We start from the raw sequence: 24,540 nt of genomic DNA on the forward strand, positions 1-24,540 counted from the left end.
ACACCGTATGTTAACCGGAATTAAAATAAAACTTTAAAACGAAGTTTAATGGACTTGAAATGGTGTGTGTAGACTCTCACCCCTGTATTCTCACGTTACCTTTCCAGTATGAACAGGCACATCCAGAGAGGGTGGCCATTTCTGATTTCTCTGATGAAGCAAGGCCAGCAATAACATGCACCGCTGCACACCAATGCAGAGCTGCAAAGGCACAGAGTGCATAGTTTTGACGTTTCTTAAGTCATATGAGCACATTCTGAAACAAAAAAAAAACATGGGATGCCTTGAGTCTTGCTGAGTAACCTGTTTCTAAATAAACCACATGCTTTGAAAAAAAAAATAGTCCATTGAGATTGAGAAAGAACCAGTGGAAAGATACCCCGAGGGAACTCGGTGACTCAACATTGTAGACAAATAAATTACACCTCTGGTTCAGACTAATTCTGTGTGTGCGCTTCTAAAAAATAGGCAAACAAATGTGAAGAGTTACTTAGAGTTTAATTGGTTTAATGCATTAATCACTGCATTGCAAAACAAGGAGGCTAAGCTAGCAAATTTAATTGTGGAAGGAGAATCCAGTTGAAGGTTTCATTTATCAGGGAAATATTTACCTCCATTTTCTCCACATTTCTATTACAGCAAGAGTAGTCCTTCTTCATTTGAGGCCTTTGTGTCACTCGAGAAACCAGAATGCTTATTTCACTTTTGTAGCACCGAATTGGAAAAAGAAATAGGTAGCTTAAGTGGGAATCAGCTAGAAGGATCAAGTTCACCTGGTGGGGAAAATCCACAGGGACCCAGTTGGCTGTTGTTTACTCTTCATGTTTACACGAAGGAGTGCCATGTCACCCCCAAAAGGGAAAGAGAACCCACGGGGTTGCCTCTGTGGTTGTTGGAGAAGCGGTCAGTTCCGGAAAAATGACGTTTTAGAATCAAATGTGCAGGAGAACGCAATACCTTTTGCCCATTAAGAAGGTATTCTATGGATTACGAATCTTTGCTGTATTCTGTGGAGAAACGTCGAATCTTAAAATACTTTTTTCTAGCATCCAGGAGCCTAGATTTTCATTTGCGTCTACCAGGGAGATTGAAACTAACCGTCTCCCTATGGGCGCAGAAAGAGTGAGAATGGAAAGCAAAATAATCTCAAGTCTGGGGTGTGACACCAAGGGCACGCAGACATCTCGTTCTAGCAGCTGGTGGCCTATCCTTCCTTCTTTCCTCTCTGACCCCTTTTATAATTCTCCAGGGGACCACTCCAGAATCTTAATTAAGAACATGAGCTTTTAATTAATCAATGGCTGAATAAAGAAACTGTCATATATATTCACACAACAGAATATTATTCAGTCATAAAAAAGAAGGAAATCTTGCCATTTGCAGGAGCATGGATAGACCTAGAGAGCATCGTGCTAAGTGAAGTTAACCAGACAGAAAAGGACAAATACTGTATGATCTCACTTATATATGGAATCTTAAAAAAAAAAAAAAAAAAAAAAAAGAAAAGAAAAGGAAAAGTAAAAAAAAAGAAACTGAGCTCATAACTACAGAGAACAGACTGGTGGTTGCCAGAGGTGAGGGCCGCAGGGATGGGGGAAAAGTGCAAAAGTGGTCAAAAGGTACAAGCTTCTGCTTATAAAGTAAATCAGTGCTGGGGAGATAATGTCCAGCATTGTGACTATACATACACAGTAACACAGTACTGTAGATTTGAAAGTTTGTAAAACAGTAGACATTGAAAGTTCTCATCGCAAGAAAAAAGCACTGTCACTCTATGGTGATGAACGTTAACTGGACCTTGCGGTGAGCATTTCATCCTGCATACGTGATCTGAATCACGGAGTCCTACACCTGACTAATATAACCTACTACATCAGTTACACCTCAGCAGTAAGGGTGGCTCAGGGCGTGACCCCGGGGTCCTGGGATCGAGTCCCGCATCCGGCTCCCCACAGGGAGCCTGCTTCTCCCTGTGCCTGTGTCTCTGCTTCTCTCTCTGTGTCTCTCGTGAATAAATAAATAAAATCTTAAAGAAAAATAAAGTATGCAAATCTTAAGCGTAGAGGTCATCTATAAAATACATAACTTTCTGGACAGAAAATCCATGAAATGGCCAGCACGATGAATGAAGAAAGCACATTGCCAAAATGCGTGGACACCAGTAAGAAGAGAAGGCCCTGAAAGCTTCCAGAGAGGAAAAAAAATGGTCACATGCAAAGCCAAGAGAATCCAAATGTTATGGGGGCCTCTCAAAAACTGTAGTAGAAGCCAGAGGACCAGGGAGAAATGATTCTCGACTTACCGATGGTCAGTCCAGAGGTGGGGTGGAGAAAGACACTTGTCAGATGTGCGTGGTGGAAAAATGTTGATGTCTCATGAGCAATTTCATGAGAGTTATTAGAGGATGTGCTCTTGAAACAGGGTGCACCAAGGAAGAGGTGGCTGACTCCAGACCAGAGAATTTGAAGCCAGACTGATGCTCCCGGCCCTGACGGAGGCAGGAGGACTGAGGGTCTGGGAGAGATGTAGCCTAGAAAAAAAAATGGGATAGTTAAGTTAGATATCTGATATGCTCGGCCACGTGGGTAACAATATTCAGAAGGTTTTCATAATTTGTTGAGGATTTTGGGAAGAATTGACAAAGAAAGCAAACAAAAAATATGATTGGCTCTAGAAATGATAGCTATCATTAGATCCAGGGGAATAAATGTAAAAATATGTGTAAGGAATGAATTAAATCACAGTTCCTGGTCATGATATTGTAAGTGCAGATGATTGATGTGACCAATAAGGGAAGGTGGGAGCGTGTGGGACAGGAGACAGAGTGCCAAGGTGATGTAATACGCAGTTTTCATGACAGGAGATCAGCAGACAATGTCTAAAATCAATAAACCAAGAAATAATGATCCAATGATATTATTTAGAATTAGGGCTGCAAATACCGGAAGAGCGAAGAGTTCAAGGTACCATCTTTCATCACAAGGCTTATTCTCTTTGATTTTAATTGTGAACTTTATCACTTTGATGACTTTTAAAAGGACATGGCAAAGAGAAAGGAAGTTCGGAGACGGTAGTGTTGGGAGAAATGGCTTCTGATTTGCAAGAGCAGGTGCTCGGGGACTTAGAAAAGGTAGCGCTCCGAGGGTGCAGTGAATGCCACAAACGGTGCGCTGCAAAGGGAGCCAATGACCCAGGCTGGATGGGTGGCTCCTCGGAGCTGGATGGGTGGCTGGGGGGTGGCTGGGGCAAGGTGCTGGAGAGGGAGCCCTCCCAGCAGGCCCGGTGCGGGGGGGGGGGGGGGGGGGGGGATGCCTCCTCGCCCCCTCCCCTCTTTCTACTTTGCGGCCCGTGGGTCAACCCTTGTTCTCTCTAACCTTAGATTTGCTACAAGAGGGGGTTGGGCTGGTGTCTCCTAAGGTCGCTTCTGTCTCTAAGATCCAGGTCATCTGTGACTACAGGGGCCCAGAGCAAGGGAGGCGAAAGTAGAAGCCAAAACGGAGAGACAATAAAGAGGAGGAGGAGAGGTGACAGGAAGAGAGAGGAGCCAGGGGGAGGGAGAATGGAAAGAGAGAGGAAACCCCCGACACCCTGCATTCTTGAGAGTGAAGCCTGTGCCTCGACATCCTGTATCCTTAATGGAGACTAATTAAATGATGGGAGCGCAGCAGAGCAAAGAGCCCTCAGCAAAGCATCTGGAAATAGAAGGCTCGGTATTTATTTGGAAGACAGTAATTTCATTTTCCAGGGAGAATTTTCGGTAAAAAGAGTTTACACGGGCAATTAAATTCTTACCTTTCAGCATAGCTGCCTGAGAGCTATAAAAATAAGAATGTCTCGTATTTCCCATGAGTCAGCACTCTCTGGACCCACGGTACCGGACTGGGCCCTCGCGGCACCATCGCGAAGTCCTACTACTCTCCGCACTCACCCAGCAGGTGCGCTGCGGCTCCCAGAGGTGGGCCCATGCGGCCAGCAAGAGGGCAGAAGCCCCGAGGGTCAAGCCAAGGTCTCTTTTATTCCCAAGCCATGTTCCTAACCTCTCCCCCCCCCACCCCTGCAGCTCTCCTAACTTCTCCCACTTCTCCATCTCCATCCCCATCCCCATCCTCTTTGTCTTTGTCTACTTCCTGGTCTTCCTTTTCATTTTCTCCATCTCAGCCTTCTCTGCCTCCTCCCCCCTCCTCTTTTATCTTCTTCATCTTTTGGAACAGGCACCGCATTCATATTGTTCAAAAATGGAACCAACAAGGAAGGTAGGCGCTGAGAAATCCTGCTCCTCCTCTGCCGCCCAACCACCCACTCCTGCCTCCACTCCGAGGCTCTGCCGTCGTTGGTTTCTTGGGTATCCTTTCAGGGCATCTTTCCGCCAACACAAGAAGACAGAAATGATGTTCCTGTTTCCTACTTTCTTACCGCAAAGTTAGCATACCACGTTATTACATACTTTTGCATTTTTCTGTTTTCACTTATTGATGTGTCCAGGCGATATTTTTATTTTAGATCGCATGGAGCTTCCTCCTTTTTTTTTTTTTTTTAAATTGCATGTATATTACAGGGGCAGGCTATTCTAGGGTGTGAATAAATCGTAGGTTTATTTAGCCAATTCCTCAGGCATGCACTTAGGTGGTTTCCAGGTGTTTTACTATCATAAACGATGCTGCAAGGACTGGTCTTGTCAGATGTAGTCCATACCGATCAGCTACAGTATAGCTCCAGAAGCAGGGTCGCTGGGTCAAAGGGGCAGCGTATTTGAAGTTTCCATGGCGACACCTCCAGGGAGAGTTGTACCCTTCCTGGCTTCCACTGAGGACGAACAGCATCTGCTTCCCTAGCATTTGGCCAGTGGGGTGTTTTGTCAAACTTTTGGAAGTTTTCCAATTTGACCAAGGACAACTTGTGCCCTCGTGGAGTTTTACTTTTCATGTCTGTGATTATGAGTGCTCACACATATTTAGGACCATTGGACTTTCTCCTCCTGTGAACTGCTCACGACCTTTGCCCATTTTCCTACTGGTCTTATGGCTTTACTCTTTATTTCTCGCAGCTCGTCACATCTTTCAGAGAAAAATCCTTTTCTGTGTCATGAGCTACAAATGCTTCCCCTAGTTGTCTTTTTTCTTTGTGTTGTGCTCTGATGACATTTTCTATATAGAGGTGATTGTTCTTGGTTCCAGTCACGATTATGAGCTTTTTTCCCCGTTGCTTCTGGAGTTTGAGACACAGATGTGCCAATCTACTCCAAGGTTATTGGATCAATCAGAGTCCTAATCAGAGTCCCAATTATGATAATTCCAGAAGAGTTTATGTACAAAGGAATTAGTTACAAGGGGTGTGGGCAAGATTTAGGCCTCCACCCCTCAAGGGCAGTACAAGAATCAGGGCCTAGGAGCAATAGAGGTGTCATTACCCCTGGGCTTCAGGGGGCAATGAGCAGAGGGGTTATTACAGCCCAGAGGGAGAGATAGCTGTGTAGACCAGGCCAGCTAGAGAAGAACATTTGTGTCTGTTGGGGAAACAGTGGCCTACAAGAGGAAGCCAAGAAGTGAACACCCTACCCTTATTTCCCTCGGGCCCTCCTGTGTCCTGCCATGGCTCCCCATTGGCCAGAGGGTGCAGGATCCTACTGGAATCATCCATGCGAGCAGCCTTTCACAGCGGACAATAGGGATGGTGAGTGGATCGGAACTCTGCGGGGTGGGGGTGGGAAGTGGAGGAGACCCAGCACAGTCAGAGAATGCCTGCTCGTAATACCTCCACAGTTTTATTTTTTACCTTTAAAACTGACCCATTGGAGTTTGCCTTGATATACTTTACTAGGTGTGGCATGGTTCCAACTTTATATTTTCCCTAATGGCTATCCACTTGTCCCAACCCTGTTTGTTACAAAGTTCGCCTTTACCCACTGATTAGAGTAACCATATTTGTCACATGATGTCAAATGGAACATCTCATGTAGATTTGGGTCTATTTCTGGATTTTCTCTTCTGTTGCATTGGACCCTCGTCTATTCACGTACCATTCTGTATTAACTACCAAGGCTTTATGATGGGTTCTAAAATCTGGGGAGACCAATCCTTCCTCATTTTTCTGTTTTAGGTTTTTCCTGGGCTCTGCTCACTGGTTTGTTTTGGCTGAACCTGCTTGTCTATTTCTGAAGGAAGGAAAGTTATTAGCACATTTTGGAGGATTATGTTAAATCTATAAATTTATGGATGGATGCCGCACATCTCTAAACCACAGTAGATTTCTTCTTTGAAACAGCGATTTGTCAAGAAACCTGGCAGGTGCTACCCTACCAATGAGAAAGTTACGATATACAATAATGGGACTGATATCAGGTCCCTCCCTATGGGATGCATTGAGAACACACCACTCAGAATAATGTTCCTGCCAAAAATGTCTAACCTACAACTCATCTTGAGAACATATTATATAGAATCAAACTGGGGGCATTTCCTGAAAGAGATGGTCTATACTATTCAAAAATATCAGTATTGTCAGTTACGACTCAATTAAGCTGAAAAACAATCAGTATCTTGAAGGACAAAAAGGGATAAGAACGTTGTTCTAGATAAAAAGAGACAAAGGACATGACAACTACAGGCACTATGTGGTCCTGTTTGGATCCTGGATCAAGGGAAAAATATCCGTAAAGGATGTTAATGGAAGAAGTGACAAAAATTGAATATGTGCTGCCGCTCAGGTCATAGTACATTGGTATCAATGTCAAATTATTTGAATTTGATAAATGTACTGTGGTTATGTAAGAGGATATTCTTGTTCTTACAAAATGCATGATGAAATATTTAGGGGCAAATGGTGTTTGCTACTCACTTTCAAAACACTCAGAAAAAAATGATACACATATGCACTTAGATAAGAGTAATAAGGTAAATACGGAAAAAATGTAAATAATTGATAACTGGATGAAAATATATAAGAACTCTTGGCTTTATTCTTAAGACTCCTTGGTAAATTTAAAATTACTCAAAAGTAAAAAGTTAAAACAAAAGAAAGTTTGGGTGAGCGGATAGAGAGAAGATAATGCTGAAAGGTATGAACTCCTTCCTGCTTTTAGCCAATTTGAGCTTGATTCTGTCTTGTAACCCGTTGTCTTAAAACCCAGAGGAATATCAAATTAATCAATATTAGTCAAGCTTTCTTTCTTTCTTTCTTTCTTTTTTTTAAAGATTTTATTTGTTTTGAGAGAGAGAGGGAGGGAGAGCACAAGTGAGGGGGAAGGGCAGAGGGAGAGGGAGAAGCAGGTGCTCCACTGAGCAGGGAGCCCAGTGGACCAACAGACATGGGGCTGGATCCCAGAACCCTGGGATCATGACCAGATGCTTAATTAACTGAACCAGCCGGGTGCTCCTGAAATCTTATTTTCAATTCCCATAGCTAATCACAACTCTGACTGCAACACACACAGCCACACACACACATCTGCTTCCACCTGAAGCAGCTCCAACTAGTGAGTTGTTATTGGGCATTGCCATGCACTGAATGCCTCCTGCTCACAGGACCAAGAGAACATGCAAGGGAGCCAAGCTTGCCCTTGGGATTTGAGTGCTCCCAGTGCCGATGACCAGCAAATGTATTTGATTTTGGTTCTCAAAACCAGAGGGAATCTCTCTGATGTTCTTCTTTGGGCCAATCCCCACAATAATAAGAACAGTGGCCTCCGTGACTGCGCCCACCACGACTAATTTCTGGAATGCTAACTGTGTTCCAGACTTTGTGTTGTTCACTTAATCTCGCATGATCTTGTTTTCTTAGAAGAACCTGGTGGGTAGTTACTATTATTACCCCCATTTGACAGATGGGCAAAGTGAGCTAACTCCCCCCTCTAACAAGTGGTAGGATTGGGACTCAAAGCTGGCCATCTGCTTCTAGAATATGCTCCTTATATTCTCTGTGGCATCTTCACAATGCCCAATGTCAGATGCAGTCTCAGAGGTAGGAATCCACCTCCCAGCCAGCAGGCGCTGGGCTGGCCACAGTGAAATTGAGAGAAGCTGTAATAATCACTAGAAACAGATAGCTCATTGCCTTATAAAGTGTGGACCACTGCTCCAGAGGATCAGAATCCTTGTTGGCCAAGAACACGGCCTCCAGGAACCTGTGAGAAGGGTTTGAGAAGGGTTTGTATACAAATTGTGCATGCTCCAGGAAAGGATTCAGAAATAAATCCTCTGGATGCAAAGGAAGAAACAAGGCCAGTGACAAAAGGAAACAGGATTCAGGAAACAGATGCTCTTTTGCAAACAGACACAGAAGCTCTAAGGGGTGGGCACAGGAAAAAGCAGCGTGAGGGACAGTGATGCCGCACGGTGAGACACTGGATGTGGAGCAGGAAGGAGCCGACTCCCACCTGGGCGACGCTTCTCAAAGCCGTTGGCAGATGAAATCCAGCATTTACTGGCCGCTCTTCTGCTGCGCTCTGAAGGCAGTCGGGAGCGTGTGTGTGCACATGTTCCATCCCCATAACACACACACGCACACACACACAGATTGCATGGAGGCTCATCTGGGTTACCTGAGGATGCCGGGGTTAACTGGATTCTTGTAAACTATTAATCCCCAATTCTTGGCAGAGCCAGATTAAGGAGTGGCCCAGCTGGGCAGCAATTGCCCGAAGTGCCACTCCACATGGGCCACAGCAGCGGCCACTCTTGGTATCTGCCCAAGTCCCCAGAGGCCCACTTGTTCTTGAGTGCCCAAGCCCCGGCCTCCCTGTGCTTTGCTTCTGGCCCCTGTGCCTGGACAACCCACGGGGGGACTAGAGAGGTTTGCCTGCATGTGCAGTCCCACTAATGTGTGGTGGTGGTGGCGGGGGGGGGGGGGGGGTGCGGCTTTAGCAACAGCTCTCTAGGGAAGGAGTATGAAAACCCAGGTCCCCTGCTTTGACAGAGGGCAAAGTCCAAGGAGTAATTTTCACTCTAGATCGATCTGAAGAACAGGCTGAGGCAGTGTTACAGCCCACTGTGGCCGCCTCCCATTTCCTGTTCCACTCTCCCCACCCTGAATAAATCACAAGCACACAAACCCTGGCCTCAGGCTCTGCTTTGAGGGAGTCTGGCCTCCAACAACCACTATCACCGTTGGAGAAATGTAACGAGGAAGAGAAAAATGACATTTGCCTATAGAACTTGACTCAGGGTTATTGCCCAATGTGCTTGGAAAGATTTCCCGATTATTTACTTGGGTGTGAGGGGTGAGCCCCACCCTCTCCAATGTGCTGGCTCAAGTGTTTTCTAGAGAATGCAGATCCAGTCCCTGTGGGCTTTTTGTTGGTGTGTTTTCTGGGCTCGATACATAAATTGGAGGGGGTGGGCTGAGCAGAATTGCTTGGGATGATGGTGTGGAGATTGAGCTTTGCGGGGAGGGGACAGGAAGGAAGAGGCTGGAGCGGCGCTGAGCTCCTCCTCGATGTAGATATTGAATGGTATTAAATTCCATTAAAACGATAGTTTTCTTGGAGCACCCTCATGCCTCCAGCTGCCCTTGCTTCCTGGTGAGAAAGAGGCGAGTTTTCTCTGAGCTCTCTGAAGAGGAACTAAGAAAGACACAGGCTGCCAGGGCGGGGAGTGATGTGCATGGAGGCCCATCTGTGGCACTGCAGTCCTCGAAGGTCTGCTGCCCATCCCAGTGGCCTGAGGGAGTCAGCGGGACCAGTGGGGACCCTCCGTGACTGTGGGACCAGTCACAGTTGGGGGAGGGGGTCTGGTGCAGTCCTGGGCAATGACATCTCATCTGTTAGCGTAGGGACATTCTCTACAAGGTAGAGAGAGAGAGAGGAGCCGGCCCCTTCCATGTCAACAACCCATCAGACCTGTACTTTAAGTCTGAATTTGGGTGGAACTTCCGTGTTATGAGCAAATTAACAGGCTAGATGACCATCCTACCAGCTAATGGATCCAGTGACTATACCTGAGGTTTAGCCAAGCTAACGTCTGCAGCACAACACAATCAGGAAATGTATGAATCACTCACATGTTTACGTATCAACTCTCCAGATGGAGTGTTAGCTTGCTGTGGGAGCCCCGTGTCATCCAACCCGACCAGCTATGGACCAGCTCCTGTGCTGCAGGTAAACAAAAGGAACAGGCCTCCCTCTGGCTTTTGATGTGCTTCCCAAGTACCTGGGAGTTATGACTTGTGTCCTAATTGATATACGAGGGGACAGACTCCGTGGCTTGCTCAGCAGCAAAGGGGCACAACGAAAGGACTGGTGTCATGAAGGGAAGGCTCAGGCTAGATTCAGTCTCCCTGAGTAGCCGGGGTGGGCGGGCGAGGTGCAGACCAGCTGAGCTCATAGAGCTGTGGTGGACAGTCAGTGGAGTGGTGCACGCTCCACGCAGAGTGTCTGGGAGAGTAGCTGGCCCAGAAAGGATGTAGAGGGTATTGTTCTTATGTACGCACACGTACACACGTGTAGTTGTGCATACTTTGTTAAATTGTGATATATGAGCACTCAGTAATGGGTAATAATAAATGATTAGGTTATAGCTCATTTTTATATGATATGTGTGATGCATTATTATTTCAATGGTTACATATACGATCATGCTTTATGTTAATATGCTATGTACGATATATTGCTATGTTGTTATATTAACATATCATGTGTAATAGCCTACAGTTCAGTAATTTATTATGAAGCATTATATATTAAATAACACTACCATTTAATTTTATATATTTAGTTAATGTATAAAATCGAACAGTATTGTGTACTAGGATGTTATATATGCAGAGTGCGTATACACAGTGCATATTATTGTGGGCAACGGTCTCATGCTGGGAATGTTCCAGCCTGAGGAGAGAAGAGGCGTCAGTCTGCTAGGTGTAGCCTGTTCCAGGACACAGAGTGGGAGGGAAGGATGGAAGGGGATTTTAGGATTCCTGTGTCATGGCTCCGCGGGGATCTGAGCTGCACTCAGTAAAGACCAGGGGACGCTCACTCCCTCACAAGCATGCCCTGAGCACTTCGTGCAGGCCAGGCACTGTGCTAGCTACGGGAGAAGCAGCCATAAATGACATAGGTGGGGCCTCTCCCTGGTGGAGGCCATCAGTGCACAGAGGGAGTCCAAGGAGACCTGGGAGGGGGTCACCCTGAGAAAGAGAAGAGAAGCCCAGGGTGCCCCCACATGGAGTGAGGAGGGACTGAGGCCCGACAGCTACGGGGAGGGGTCTCAAAGAGGCCTGGGCTCCGGCACAAGGAGTTAGGTAGGTGAATGGTGAAGAAAAGGGCTGGCTGGTGCACAAAGAAAGTCTCATACCCAAAGCCAGCTCCTCTGAGGTGCGTAGGGGGGGCCCCTGGGTGGGTGATGCCAAGCGGTAGCTCAGGGAGTCAGGGCCCTGTGCTGTGGCCGGAGAGGCAGCCTTGCACCGGAGCTGGGGCCTGGAGGCTGAGGAAGACCTGGAGGGCTCACCGAAGCCAGAACAGGGGCTCAGTGCTGAGGGGTCCTGCGCACCTGGCGCCGGGGTGCAAGAGAAGGAGGCATCAAGGGAGACTGGAAGGTTCTGGGCTTAGTGACCTGAACAAAATCCATCGTTCTTGAAGATGGGGGATGCATCTTGGGAAAAGGCTGAGCTTGTTTTAATATTTCTAGCATCAGCTTTGGAAGAGTTGGCTGAGCTTGTGTTTTTGGCTTGTTTCAGGATTCATACGTTCAAATAGACTGATGAAACAAAAACACGGTTTTTGAATTAGTCACGGATACCCTCTAACTGAACAAACCACTGGCTTGCTTGCTAATTGCTTGTAGTCGCCAGGATCATACATATGGACGATGTGGGAGTTCCCGCTCATCACACGCACGCACACAGCCCGTGAATGCGTTACAAAGGTCTAGTGATCTGACTTCTGAGAATCATGTGGAAGGATTAGAATAAAGACTAGAGGTTTAAAAAAAAAAAGGCTAGAGGACACGGGGGCCCCTTCTGACTCCGTGTGATGAACGTCTCAGCAGTTAGGGCGACGCGCGTGGACGAGCTCATTTGCAGGGAGAGGGGCACCCTCCTGCCGTGGTTCGAAGAGCCCTGATCGAGGACACAGTCTGACATGTGCACGAACGGGCAGATGGCCACAAAGGTGGCTCTCAACCCCGAGTCTACGGTCCTGGGCCCTTGCAGCCTTACAGAAGGGACCTTGGGGTCTTCTCTTACTCCCCCAGGTGACTACTTCCTGTCCACAGTTGCGTCAAATCAGGGGCCCCTATGCACAGTCTCCTTCGGGAGACCTTGGGCACACGGGCCTGGAGTCCCTGCTGGTCCCTCCTTTCTCCCCCTGGTCTGTGGGCCGGCGCCCCCCAAAGCCCTGCCCTGAGCTCCAGGAACCTGCGGCTTCCACAGTCACAGCCCTCACATCGGCCAGACTCGGCCTCTTGCCCTCACATCGGCTCCTTGCCCCATCACACAGCCACCCCCTCCTCTCCTATCTCCCCACCTCGTCACCCTTCACTCCCGCCCCCCGCCCTCACGTCACTGACAAGGGAGCAGAGCCGATGGGAGCCAAGCACTGTCTCTGCAGAGATGGCCACAAGGCTAGGAGGAGGACTCTTCCCAGGAGACCATGCTGCTCGGTGGCCTAAAGATGCAGAAGGCCAGACTGCTCGTGGCCTCCCCCAGGGTTCCAGGGTAAGGCCGTCCTGTCTGTCCCCTGCCCCTGAACTGGCACAGAGAGGCAGGTGGGAGCCTCGGCCCGTCATCCCCAGAGGCTGCGGGCTGCAGCGTGGTGGCTGGCCCGCTGTCCCCAAGCAGGGCTCCCTGTGGGCATCACCGTCGGCCAGCTGTGCCAGACCGCAGGGCTCGCCCAGGAAGGTGCGTGGCCGCGTTCACGTTCGGATGGTGGTGCACAAAGTGCTCACACCTTGAGGAGGCGGGAAAATGGCCCTGCACTGACACGCGGGACCCTGTGCCCTGGCTGACCTTGGAGACGCGGCCCACCGGGCATCCCTCTGTCTCCTCCTCTGTCTCCTCCTCCGTGGCTAGAGGTCGTCGAAAGCGGTCATCTCCCAGGCTCAGCCAGCTGGAAACCTCCATCGCCTGACAGCTGGCATTCTAGGAAGGAATTTAAATGAGCGTTTACTGTTCTGCACCCCCGTAGTGCTTCTTAGGTCACAAAATTAGGAAGTCAAAGCAAAGCTGGACACAGAATATGCCCTTCCGGGTGGCAGCTATTTCTAGTGTGTTCTTGGGCTCCAGAGCTCGCCCTCGGTCAGCAGGGTTTGTGCTTCCTCCTTTTCAGCAGCTGCTTCTTGATGCTGGCCAGGGACAGCGCTGCTCCCGCACCCACGCCTGTGTTAATGCCTCTCTGGGACCCCGGGGTGGCGGGGCACAGGAGACCGACGACATGACATTTGGGGGCAAGGAAAAAGGAAACTGATGGGAGCAGAGATAAGCCAGAGTCCGAGATTCGACCAAAGGGCATTTCCGGCCAGAGGGAGCCTTGGCCCGTCCCGGGCCCCCGGATGAGTTAGCACCGGCCAGGCAAGCACAGCCTGTCAGGCCCCGAATCTGTGATGGAGCAGGATATTGATGGTGCTGGGGTGCAAGTGAGAGAGAGCGAGGGAGGGAGGGAGGGAGAGAGGGAAGGAGGGAGCCATGGATGCCAGACGGACACAGATAAAGAAGCAAGAGGCATTCAGCCCCGGTTTTCCTTCCAAAAGCCGTTCGTGACCGCGAATGCCAGTGCCACGCGTGCAGGCCGTGTCTGTACTAAGCCCCGAGCAGCCTCAGGTGCCGCCACATAAGTGGGAGGTGGGCTGGCGTGGAGGGGAGGGCGGACCCTGGAGGCCCAGGCCTGCTGCCACCTGCCCATCGGTCTGCACAGCTGGCCACCTCTGGCCGCAGCAGCGGCTGCTCATCCCAGGCCCGGGCCCGGTTCTGCAGCGGTAGCAGTGCCTCGGGGAAGGTGCTGAGCCCAAGGAGCTCCCGGCTCACCCTTGCCTCTTTCCCGGCGGATTCTCTTGTCGTGGACGGGGTGGCCACGTTGCCAGAGAATAGGAGCCTGGAGCAGGGGACACAAAATACATTCCAGACAGAAAGAAGGGATTCACGTTTCCCTTTCCGTACGGGGTCAGCCCATCTAGGACAACAGGGCCATCTTCCCCCGCTCCTGCACCTCCCCACGGCTGTGTCTGGGATAAACCTCCCAGAGCTAGGGTGTTGGGGAGAAAAGAGAAATGAAAATGTAGTCTTTGAAGACCGGGCACCATGCACTTGTACAGGTGCAAGATTCCAGGGGGCACGTCCGTCTTGGTTTGGTTGGACGACATCTGGTGCAACACTCTGCATAGTTAACAGCACGGCAATCCAATGCAGCGAGCACTTACTAACTAGCAACTGTGTACCAGGCACGCTGCTGGCTGCGGTGGCTCAAATATGACTCAGACTCCGACTTAGACGCTTTCTCGTGGTCTTGGAGGTTGTCAGGGAGGAAGGTCGTGATAGAAGTGCTTACTGCAGCAACCTCGTGAGTGGTCACTAGAATGTTGGAAAGAATGGACGAAGACGGGGTGGTCTGCATGTGCAGTGGAATATTCCTCAGCCATCAAAAAGGACGGCTACTTTTTATTTACATCAATGGGGATGGAACCAGAGGGTCTTATGCTGAGTGAAATAAGTCAATCGGAGAAAGACAACGATATGGTTTCACTCATATGTGGAATATGAGAAATAGTGCAGAGGATCCTAAGGGGTGGAGGGATGCTGAGTGGGAAAAAATCAGAGAGGGAGACAAACCACAAGAGACTCCTGACTCTGGGGAACACACTGAGGGTCGCCGGAAGGAAGGAGGGTGAGAGGATGGGGTAACGGGGTGATGGGCATTAAGGAGGGCACGTGATGGGGTGAGCACCGGGTGCTACATGCAGCTGATGGATTATTGAAAAATACACCTGAGACTAATGAAAGGGAAAAGAACAAAAATCATTGCATTTAAATTTTACTTATTTTATAAAAGAACAAAAATAAACTGAAGTGCTTGAACCCTAAGTAAGTGTTTCTTGAGTACATATTCTCTAAATAGAAGAGTTTATGGGAAAACTCACAGTTTGGGGTTTTAGAGCTGTCCACACACACACACACACACACGCGCGTGCGCACCGGAACCCTATGTCTGGATTTCAGGACATCCCTGGTCGTCTCTTCCCAAATGAAGATGAGGATGTTGGCATTCTCCTAGTGCTTCCATTTCTCTTCCTCTTCCTCTTCATTCTGTCCAGTTATATTGTTATTTCTAGTTGAATGGAGTTCCCTAAAAAGAGAGGCCCTTGTCCTAGCCCCCCGGTGGATGTGACTCTATTTGGAATTGGGGTCTTTGCAGATGGAGTGAAGTTAATGAGGTCACGGTGGGTTACGCTGGGCCCTAACGCAGGGCGCGGTGTCCTCGTAAGGTGCGGGAAGTTTCGGCACCGACACGCAGAGGAGAGAGGGCCGTGGAGAGGCAGACGTTGGAGTCGTATAACCGTCGACGGTGGAAGGCCCAGTGTTGCTGGCAACCCCCGGGGCCTGGAAAGGATTCTTCCTTTGAGCCTCCAGAAGGAATCAACCCGGTCACCACCCTGATTTGTACCTCCAGCCTCCAGAACTGTGGGAGAACAGGTTCATGCTGCGTAAGCCCCCCCGGTCGGTGATGCCTTGTTAGGGCAGCCCCAGCAACCAGAGAGCTATTTTTACATCGTCCCAGTTTGCATTGTCTGTCTGTCCGTCGCGTCCTGGTTGGGAACCACAGCTCTCGTTGGTGTGTGATGTGTGTTGGACCCTTCCACGGAGTCACTGTTCACCTGCCGTTTCCTGAGGCATGCGGTCTCCCTTTCCTCTTGCCTGGTTTTTTTATCTTCCCGTCGTGGAAGTCTTGGTGACTTCCCCCCACCCCCCTCCACCCCCCACCCCCTGTCCTTCACCCTGTTCTTTGTGCTATGTGTCTGCTTGGCTGCCCAGCCATTCTCTCATCGGCCGCGTGCCCCGGCAGCTCTCCACAGACCTTCTGTTTGCTCTGAACTAAAGAGGATAACTTGACATTTCTCCTTCCTTCTCTGAGACCAAGTTGTTTCTCTCTATGAGCAATTTGAGGCCTGAGGACTTCCCTGTCTGTTGCCTCAGAGAATTGCAGGTGTGGAGGGAAGGTCCATTCAATGGACGTGAGCTGGTATACGTGTTGGACTACCTAGACTTTCTTTCATGAGAGGAAGTTGCGTTCACCACGTGGCGACAGGCTCTACTGCACATGGTTAGGGCATACCTGCTCTGTGGGAACTGTGCTGAGGGTTTCAGGTTATTGCCCTAAAGCAATGTGCGCTCCCCAGCGCTTTAGGTCAGGCCCTACTTCACCCACTTCCCTGTTTTGCCCATTTTCATCCACAACTGACTCCTCTACTCCTCTGTCAGAAGAGGACAGAGACAGCTCTTCTTCTAACCTGGCTCTCAGGATTTGGGGGACCCACAATTGTGACTCTGGGAGCCGTGTGGCGCCTGCTTGACCACCTGGCTCTGCTGGGTCTCTGCTCTGTGATCCATGCTACATTCTTCCTTGCCTTGGCTTCCAATTTTTGAGATGTGTTTTTTTTTTTTTTTTTTTTTTTTTTGAGTTATACTCATTTCCTCCTTGGTTGCTATTTGGAATATTCCTTTTTTTTTTTTTTTTTTTGCCAGTTTAATTTTTTTCCCTTGCTTGTGTTGAGAATTGGGAAAATTGGGAAGAGAGGGGTCCTGGGTGGCTCAATCACCTAAGCATCTGCCTTTGGCTCAGGTCATGATCCCAGGGTCCTGAGATTGAGCCCTGACTCAGGGTCCCTGCTCATGGGGGAGTCTGCTTGGCCCTCTCCCTTGGTCCCCGTTCCTGTGCTCTCTCTCATGCTCATTCTCTCTCTCAAATAAATGGATAAAATCTTTTTAAAAAGAGAGAGAGAATTGGGAAGAGAAATTCTGTAAAGCCATCTTAACTCAGAATTTCACTGCTAAAAGTTATGAACTTATGTTGAAGCTGTTTAACATCGTAGCAGCTGATGTTGACTAGGTCAGTGGTGACACTACTGTCAATCCAACTTCTAATTTCATCACCCTCCCCGCCTTTTTTTTAAAGCTTCTATTTATTTATTTGAGAAAGAAAAAAGAGAGAGTACAAGTGATGGGAAGGGGCAGAGCTCTGGAGAAGCTGACGCTCAGCTGAGCATGGAGACTGACACAGGGCTCAAACCCAGGACCCCAGGATGATGACCTGAGCCAAAGGCAGATGCCTAACCAACTGAGCCACCCAGGTGCCCCTCATTTCATCATCCTCAGCCTAGGGAATTTCTTTTCCCAATTCTCTCTCTCTTTTTAAAAAGCTTTTATCCATTTATTAAGACATCCTCATCTTAGAAAAAAGAACCACAAAGGATGAGTTTTGCTTGAGAGGCAGTGTATTAGTCAGGGTTCTCCAGAGACACAGAACCAACAGGATCAATTTACATCTGTATGTGTATCTAATTAGAGATTTATTATGAAGAATCGGTTCATGTGATTATGGGGGCTGAGAAGTTTCACAGTCCATGTGCAAGAGCAGAGACCCAGGAGAGTTGAGAGTGCAACTCCAGTGTGAGTCCAGAGGCCTGACAATGAGAGAAACCAGTGGTGACAGTTCTGGTCCAAGTCCCAAGACAGGAGAAGATCAAGCTTAAGAGTCAGACAGGGAGAGATGGAGAGCTCCCTGTTCCTCCACCTTTTTGTTCTATTTGGGACAACAGTTGATCTATTTGTTCTATCTAATCCAGCAGATGGATGAGGCCCACCCACACTGGGGAGGGCAATCTGCTTCCATGAGGCTATGGATTCAGATGCTAATGTCTTCTGGAAAAACCTTCACAGGGACAGCCCAGGCAACACTTAACCAGAGTCTGGCCGTCTTGTGACCCAGTCACGTGGACACATAAAATGAACTATCACAGGCAATATTCAGCATGATAGCTAAGAATTCGAACCCTGGAATCAGAAAGACACAGGATTTGACTTCACCTTTCCGCACCATAGATCCCCCATCTGTAAGACGGGAATGAAAAGAGTGCTTGTGATCGAGGGTAGTTGTGAGGATGGAAGGTGATAAGGCATGAAAGCCATGAGCTTTATGATTGGCTTTATGAAGAACACTTGGGCTGGAACGTATTGTAAAGTCCATCTGATCCTTTCTTGTATATTATATAGGAATGATGAAACTGGACCCCAGACAAACTCAGTCTATCTCTGAGGAGAGCGTAAGGTAATGGAATTTGTGCGTAGTGTCCAGAATGGAAATAAGAGATATAAAGCGAGATTATAGATCATACCGTACCAGGCAGTGTATTTGTTTAGCTGCATTGATGAGTCCAGCTGTCAGGGCTGCAGGGGCTGCCGTGGGCAGTGTCTGGAACAGGATCTAAAATCAATCAGGTATTTGGGCCCTTACTATCAGATTACTGGTGTAAACTCCTGGATTTATCCCAATGGGGCGGTCTTCATATTCCTCCATTTCTCCATTAGCTTTATCTTTTTGCTTTTTACCAAATATGCCCTTTTGGGGAGGAATTTTAGAAAAGCAATTAGGTGAGTGCTATGGGAGCCCAGCCATCATCAATAATGGTGTCAATACTCAGCATGATTTATTTATCACAACAAAACTTCTGAGCACAAGGCCCTCACCAGGCAATCCTTCCTTATCCTTATGCGACCTGGGGATGCAAAAGAAAGGGGTTTTTCCTCTTCTTTGGGTCTTTCCTGGGAAATGGAGGCACACAAGGGTCCAGGGTTGGTCTGGGGCACTTGCTTATCAAGAGACACTCAACAACTGAACAACTCAACCTGAAGATCACCTCCTGAGACAGGAAGTCTCAAGCCCATCGTGTCTCCTTGCAGACCACACCACCTCTCAGGTGGTCTCATCACCCTCCCACCCCCCCATCCACAGCTAGGGAGTGGGACTCCTCAGGCAGAAAATAAGGCTCATTGACATGGTTTGGCCATGGATTTTACATGTGGTTCCAGTCACCAGGATAGCAGGTACTTTCATTTCAGTACGGTGGTTTCCAAGGAAACAACTTTATGACTTAAGACTCAAGTCTTCTTGGTGTCTTCCCAGCCATGCCTTCCACTCGGCTTCAGAGGCATAGGTGGCTGCAGAGGTGTTCCTGTGTGCCCTAGGGTATCACTTAGCTTGCTATCTGTCCCAGGCCTGGTCATTCTATCCTGAGCATACTAGGTGCTCAACACATATTTGTTGAACTGACTTACATCAATGAATCTATTCATATTCAAGGAATAATGGTTTGGTAACACTGAGGATATTCCAAATAGATTTCAGAGGCAATACCAAAAGGACACCTTGCAGGGGGGCGGGGTGTCAGGGAAATTAAATAAAGGAACATCGGCTACTGTAAAGGCTTAACGCAACAATGGTTTATTTTGCCACTACATGCTAGTCCAGGGTAGGTTTGGGGCACCTCTCCCCCAGGGTCTGGGCTCTTCTGTCCCTGTCCTACCTGCAGGTAATTCCTACAGAGTCCAGCTTCTGAGCCAAATACGGATGATGAAAGTTCTAACTTCAATCGAAACTGTCCTCTGTCTCTACAAAATGCTAGACTTACAACCCAAATACTGATTTTATTTATTTTTAAAGATTTTATTTATTTATTCATGAGAGACAGAGAGGCAGAGACATAGACAGAAAGAGAAGCAGGTTCCCTGCAGGGAGCCCGATGCGGGACTTGCTCCTAGGACCCTGGGGTCATGCCCTAAGCTGAAGGCAGATGCTCAACCACTGAGCCACCCAGCTGTCCCACAAATACTGATTTAAAAAAAAAAAACAACAACTGTATTTATGCTAGTGGTCAGGAAAGCCTAATTAGAAAGTGTCATTACATTCCCAATTAGTTTTATCAAGTTATTTTGTTCTTTAAAAAAATGTATTAAATAGGTAATGGTGCTATACAATGAGCAGAATGCAAAAGAAGTAGAATGCGTTGCCCATACAAGTTAAGAATCTATCTTGGGGGGATAAACGGATAGTTTGGAAGGAAGTAAAAAGTGAGAGTGTCCTGTCTAATGGGTATCTGAAGCTGGAGACCATGTACATGCCATTAGTTTTGTTGGAAGTGGGCACATGGAGGCGTGAAATGGTGCTGTACCAAGCAGTTTGCTGACTCAGAGAGCAGATTTAAAACCATCTCCTTAACAATGTATTTGATTGACATTTTTTTTTTTTTGGTAATGTGACAATAAGTGGTCACAGAAGAAGGTGCAGGCTTAAGAAATTAACATTTATGAGATGTGAAAGACACAGTTACTAGGGTAATGTTTTTGTGGGTGGGGCCAGACAGGCAGGTGGTGGTGTGTTAAGTGGGTCCCACTGTGTTTATTTGGATATTTTTGGGGTTTTTTTTGGCTTGGCCAAAAATTCATTTTTCTGTGTACTGTGTTTTGCAGAAATCATGTGCTGATGGTTCTTAATAATAAAAAAAAAAAGGAAAAAGAAAATATGTGCATTTGTATAATGGCCAGAACTTCATTGTATATGACAGTATTAGCACTACTTCAGCTAAAGGTATAATTTTTGTGTAAACTAGAAGCAGGACAACAGCCACAGAGGAAAAGAGATAGTTTCAGCTGCACGTTTACTTTTTTTGTCTGCCTCCTTGTTGGTAACGCTAAGAGATGGTGTGGCTTACATGTTTTTTGGAGGAAAACATTACTGTTTACTTTAATCTTAATATGCAAACTATCAGATTGAAAAGAAAAAGTGAGCATCTCAGCAGGGGTGAGTCAGGGTCTTTTAGGAACATCTTGGAGAGACCCTACCTAGATCCTTGTATGACTGGGAAAGGACAAGTAGGTGAGAACTGACCGGGCAGTAGAACTTTGCAGCAGAGTGGGTTGGGGGAGGAGGCAGGAACGGAGCTCTGATAGGGGAATAGCGTGGGGGGAAGACCCGAGGCAGAGAGAGTGTGGTGCTTTCAGAGGCTGGAACAATTTCCTGTCACCGGAACATCTGGGCAGAGGAGGCAAGCGTGGCCCAAGAGCTGAGCAGGTGTCACGGCTGAAGTCCTGCCGGCTGCGCGCTGGTCAGGCCCTTGGATGTGTGTCTCCCCTTGGCTGTGTCTGGCCTTTCCTTTGCAGGCCAGCGATGCCGTCTCGGGTCCCGCCCGAGCCCTTGAGCACCTGGCAGGCATGAGGCTCGATGACCCCAGGTGAGGGGCTAGCAGAGAGCTGCAGGTGCTCCCACATCAGAGACGAGCCTCTGGGCGGGGAGGGGCATTTGCCACGTGTGTAACCCATAAAGGATCAGGGCCAGAGACCATGGAGAAGTGCTCCGAATCGGGAAGAGATAACCCAACAGAAAAACTAGGCCACGCCGTGCAGACTGCGCGTTTCATGGAAATGGAAGCGCGAGTGGCCGGTGACGAAATGAGGAGATGTCATCAGACCAGTAAGTGGGAGAACGTGCGTGATCTCGGGACGTAGGCCCTTGCGTGTCGGGTCAGGCGGGCAGAGGGGATGTTTAGGGCAAAGGGTGCCTGGTTTTCGGGTTTCATCAAGTGAGAGACCGCTGCCTTCCTTTATGGCTAAGGAGGCAAAGGCTGCGTTTTTGGTTAATCCAAGCATTTCATTTAGTTTAATTTTGGTTTCTGCAGAATAGGGAATGCAGCTGCCAGAGTCACCGGGAGTGGCAGCCTGAAGCTATCGTTGGAAGAGGGTCCTGACAAAGTTTTCCAGCTCGGCCCCCGCAGCCCTGCTCCTGTACCCATGTTCCAGGCAGAGACTAAGCCCATGGACTATGCTGCAATGTTCTGAACCCCTACAGTGCTGTATATGCCTCCCGCGCTGGTTGGACAGACGCCTTCTACTGCATCCCCCTGCCTCTGGGAAACTCCTACTCAGCCCTCAAAACCCACCTGAAAATTCCCTCTATGACACATTCTTTTCCTGATTTGCATTACTGCGGCCCCCCTTCTGGACTTCTGCCCTTAAAACAGAAAGAAAACTCTCTTCTACTCTAGCGCTTATAGTGCTATATAGTGCATGGGCTCCTCGTGTAGGGACGCTCATGTATCACTCGTCTTCTGCTTCCAGGTGTGAGACTCTCAGGATGGGAATTGCATCTCTTCACTTTTGCGTCGGGACGGTGCCTGGCCTTTGGGGGGTAAATGAGCGACTATCCTTCTACGTGAAAGTGAACATCTGTAAGGTCTCTGAATATTTTTAGGCTGATCATTTCATCTGTGAGGCAGTCTTGGTAAATGGGAACTCGGCCAACAGTAAGACCAACAAACAAAAGGCATCCTTCCAGGGACTGGTGGGTACTTCGACATTAATTCTCTCTCCCCACCCAGAATCGAGCATAACTGCTTTTGGCACCAGTGCATGATGCCCCCTGCTTCAGACTTGGGGCAACCGGTCTTCCTGAGCTGCAGTAACAGTGGAATTGCACCAAAGTATTTGTCCTTTTTGTGCCTAGAGGTCACACAGGAACTCCTTCCTCTTTGCATCCACGGGGTCCTTGCCGTCCGCAAAGACCTCACCCCACCCTGGGCAGGTATGCAGGAAGGGGACGCGAATGCCATGCTTTGCCTGTGACATTTACTCAGCTCGTGGCAGCCTATTTCAACAATCCTAGCCCAGGCTGTCACTGTCCTGCTAGAAAGGGCTTGGTCACGTTATTAAGCAAAACTTCCAGAGGACAGACTTCTTTTTTAAGATTTTATTTATTTATTCATGAGAGACACACACACAGAGAGAGAGAGAGAGAGAAAGAAAGAGAGAGAGAGAGGCAGAGACACAGGCAGAGGGAGAAGCAGGCTCCATGCAGGGAGCCCGATGTGGGACTCGATCCCAGGGCCCCAGGATCGTGCCCTGGGCTGGAGGCTGATGCTCAACTGCTGAGCCTCCCAGGGATCCCATGACTTTTCTTCTGTAGAGGGGAATCTGGATATGCTCCCAGGGCTTTGACTGGGAACAGGGCTTCCCTAGTGTTCCATGGGTGGGGACAGCCATGAATCTAGAAGCACAGTGCACCTGCAGCTCCTGATGCAGAGACTTGCTCAGCTCCTCCTGAGTGGCCAGGGGCCACGGCAACTGTCTGCGAACCTGCCCTCAGCGGTGAGTTCACCCCAGGCTCCTGCTCCCAAGGCCTCCAGGGATCCCCAGGGAAAGGACTGTGCGTTTATTCACCCGGCCTGGTGATTCAGCCCTGCTGACGGTGGAGATGGTCAAGTTTGTTTTAAGGGTGGATTAAACCTCTTAGGACCCCCAGAGGGCAGTTAGATTCCCAGACAAGGGGATTCTCAGAAATGTCCTTGTAGAGCCTGAAAGAGTTCATTAACTCCACTTAGTGAGGTATTTACTGCTAAGGATCTCAGGCCAGGTGATAGTTGATAAGATTATCTGGATAATAAAGATCAAAGAAATCCTTGCTCGGGGAGTGAATTAGCTGGACGATGCTTCAATACCCCACCATGGAGCCCTGGCTAATAAACACGTTTTTCTGATTTTGGAGTCAGACCTGTTTATACTGAAATCGACACTGGGGGCAGCAAACCTTTTCCATAAAAGGCTAGGTGGTAAATATTTTAGGGTTTGGTAGATTTTTGTTGAGAATCTACTATGTGCTGAGCGCTGGGGAAGGTGCCAGCCAACAGTTAATAAAAGGCACAGTCCCTCTCTTCATAAAGCTTATAATCAGGTCTAGTGGAGGTTACAGAAAAATGAACAGGCCTTGACACTGCTGCATGAAGAACCCTGGGTGGGGTCATTTAAGTTTCGAGAGCAGAGAAGGACTCTCCCTGCTAGACTTGAGAGGTCCTGGAGGCGGTGGCCCCAGAGCTGTCGCTGGAAGGAAGACTACGAATTGGCCAGGCTGTCCAGGGGGATCCGGATCTGGGAAAGGACAAAAGGGATCGTCCTGATGAAGGGGAAACACTGAACCTGAGAAACAGAAGGAAAGGTGCCGAGTCCCGAAGCATCGAATTCTGGGGCAAGCCGTGAGCGGTTAGCCGGAGGGATCGGGGAGGCCGAACCACGCAGGATCCAGGGAGCCGTGGAACCAAACCAAACCAAACCAACATTCGATTGAGTAAACCTGAAGATCTAATGGGCTTTATGAAGCAATTCATGAACCAGGCAACACCTCATCCTCCTCTAGCAGATATTAGGGAGCTCTGAGGAGTGGTACAAAAAGAAAGGTTTTGTAGAAAGGTGGATGGGGCCAGAAGGTCGTTAGCAAAAAAAAAAAAAAAAAAAAAAAAGGGACAGAGAGAATTGTTTCAGGCAAGGTCACCTTCCCTTGGGGAGATGGCAGGGGTCTTCCTAGGTGGGGGCCTTCCTCTGGGCGGTGGAGAGGGCCCTGGCGATGAGATTCTATCATTGGTGAAGATTCCTGACGGACTGGTGGGGAACCACGTTGCTCAGGGTGGTTGAAGCGGTCGTGAGATAAAAGCAATACCGTTTTGAGCCGGTGGTGTTCTTTTCTTTTTTAAATTCCAGTAGAGTCAACACACAGTGTTCTCTCAGGGTCAGGCGTACTAGATAGTG

The 24,540-nt window shown here is 48.5% G+C and overlaps 1 long non-coding RNA gene across 1 annotated transcript in view; it reads left to right on the plus strand.

Moving 5' to 3' along the window:
- Positions 1–24,159, plus strand: part of LOC118353379 (uncharacterized) — a 66,896-nt gene extending 42,737 nt beyond the window's left edge. Inside the window, exons 2-4 of the long non-coding RNA XR_007408475.1 lie at positions 10,017–10,090; positions 15,402–15,609; positions 21,645–24,159. This is a non-coding gene — a long non-coding RNA (uncharacterized LOC118353379). The remainder of the gene's footprint in view (positions 1–10,016; positions 10,091–15,401; positions 15,610–21,644) is intronic.
- The last annotated feature ends 381 nt before the right edge of the window (positions 24,160–24,540 follow it).

This window comes from Canis lupus, chromosome 35 (genome assembly GCF_003254725.2).
Source record: "Canis lupus dingo isolate Sandy chromosome 35, ASM325472v2, whole genome shotgun sequence".
Classification (NCBI taxonomy): domain Eukaryota; kingdom Metazoa; phylum Chordata; class Mammalia; order Carnivora; family Canidae; genus Canis; species Canis lupus.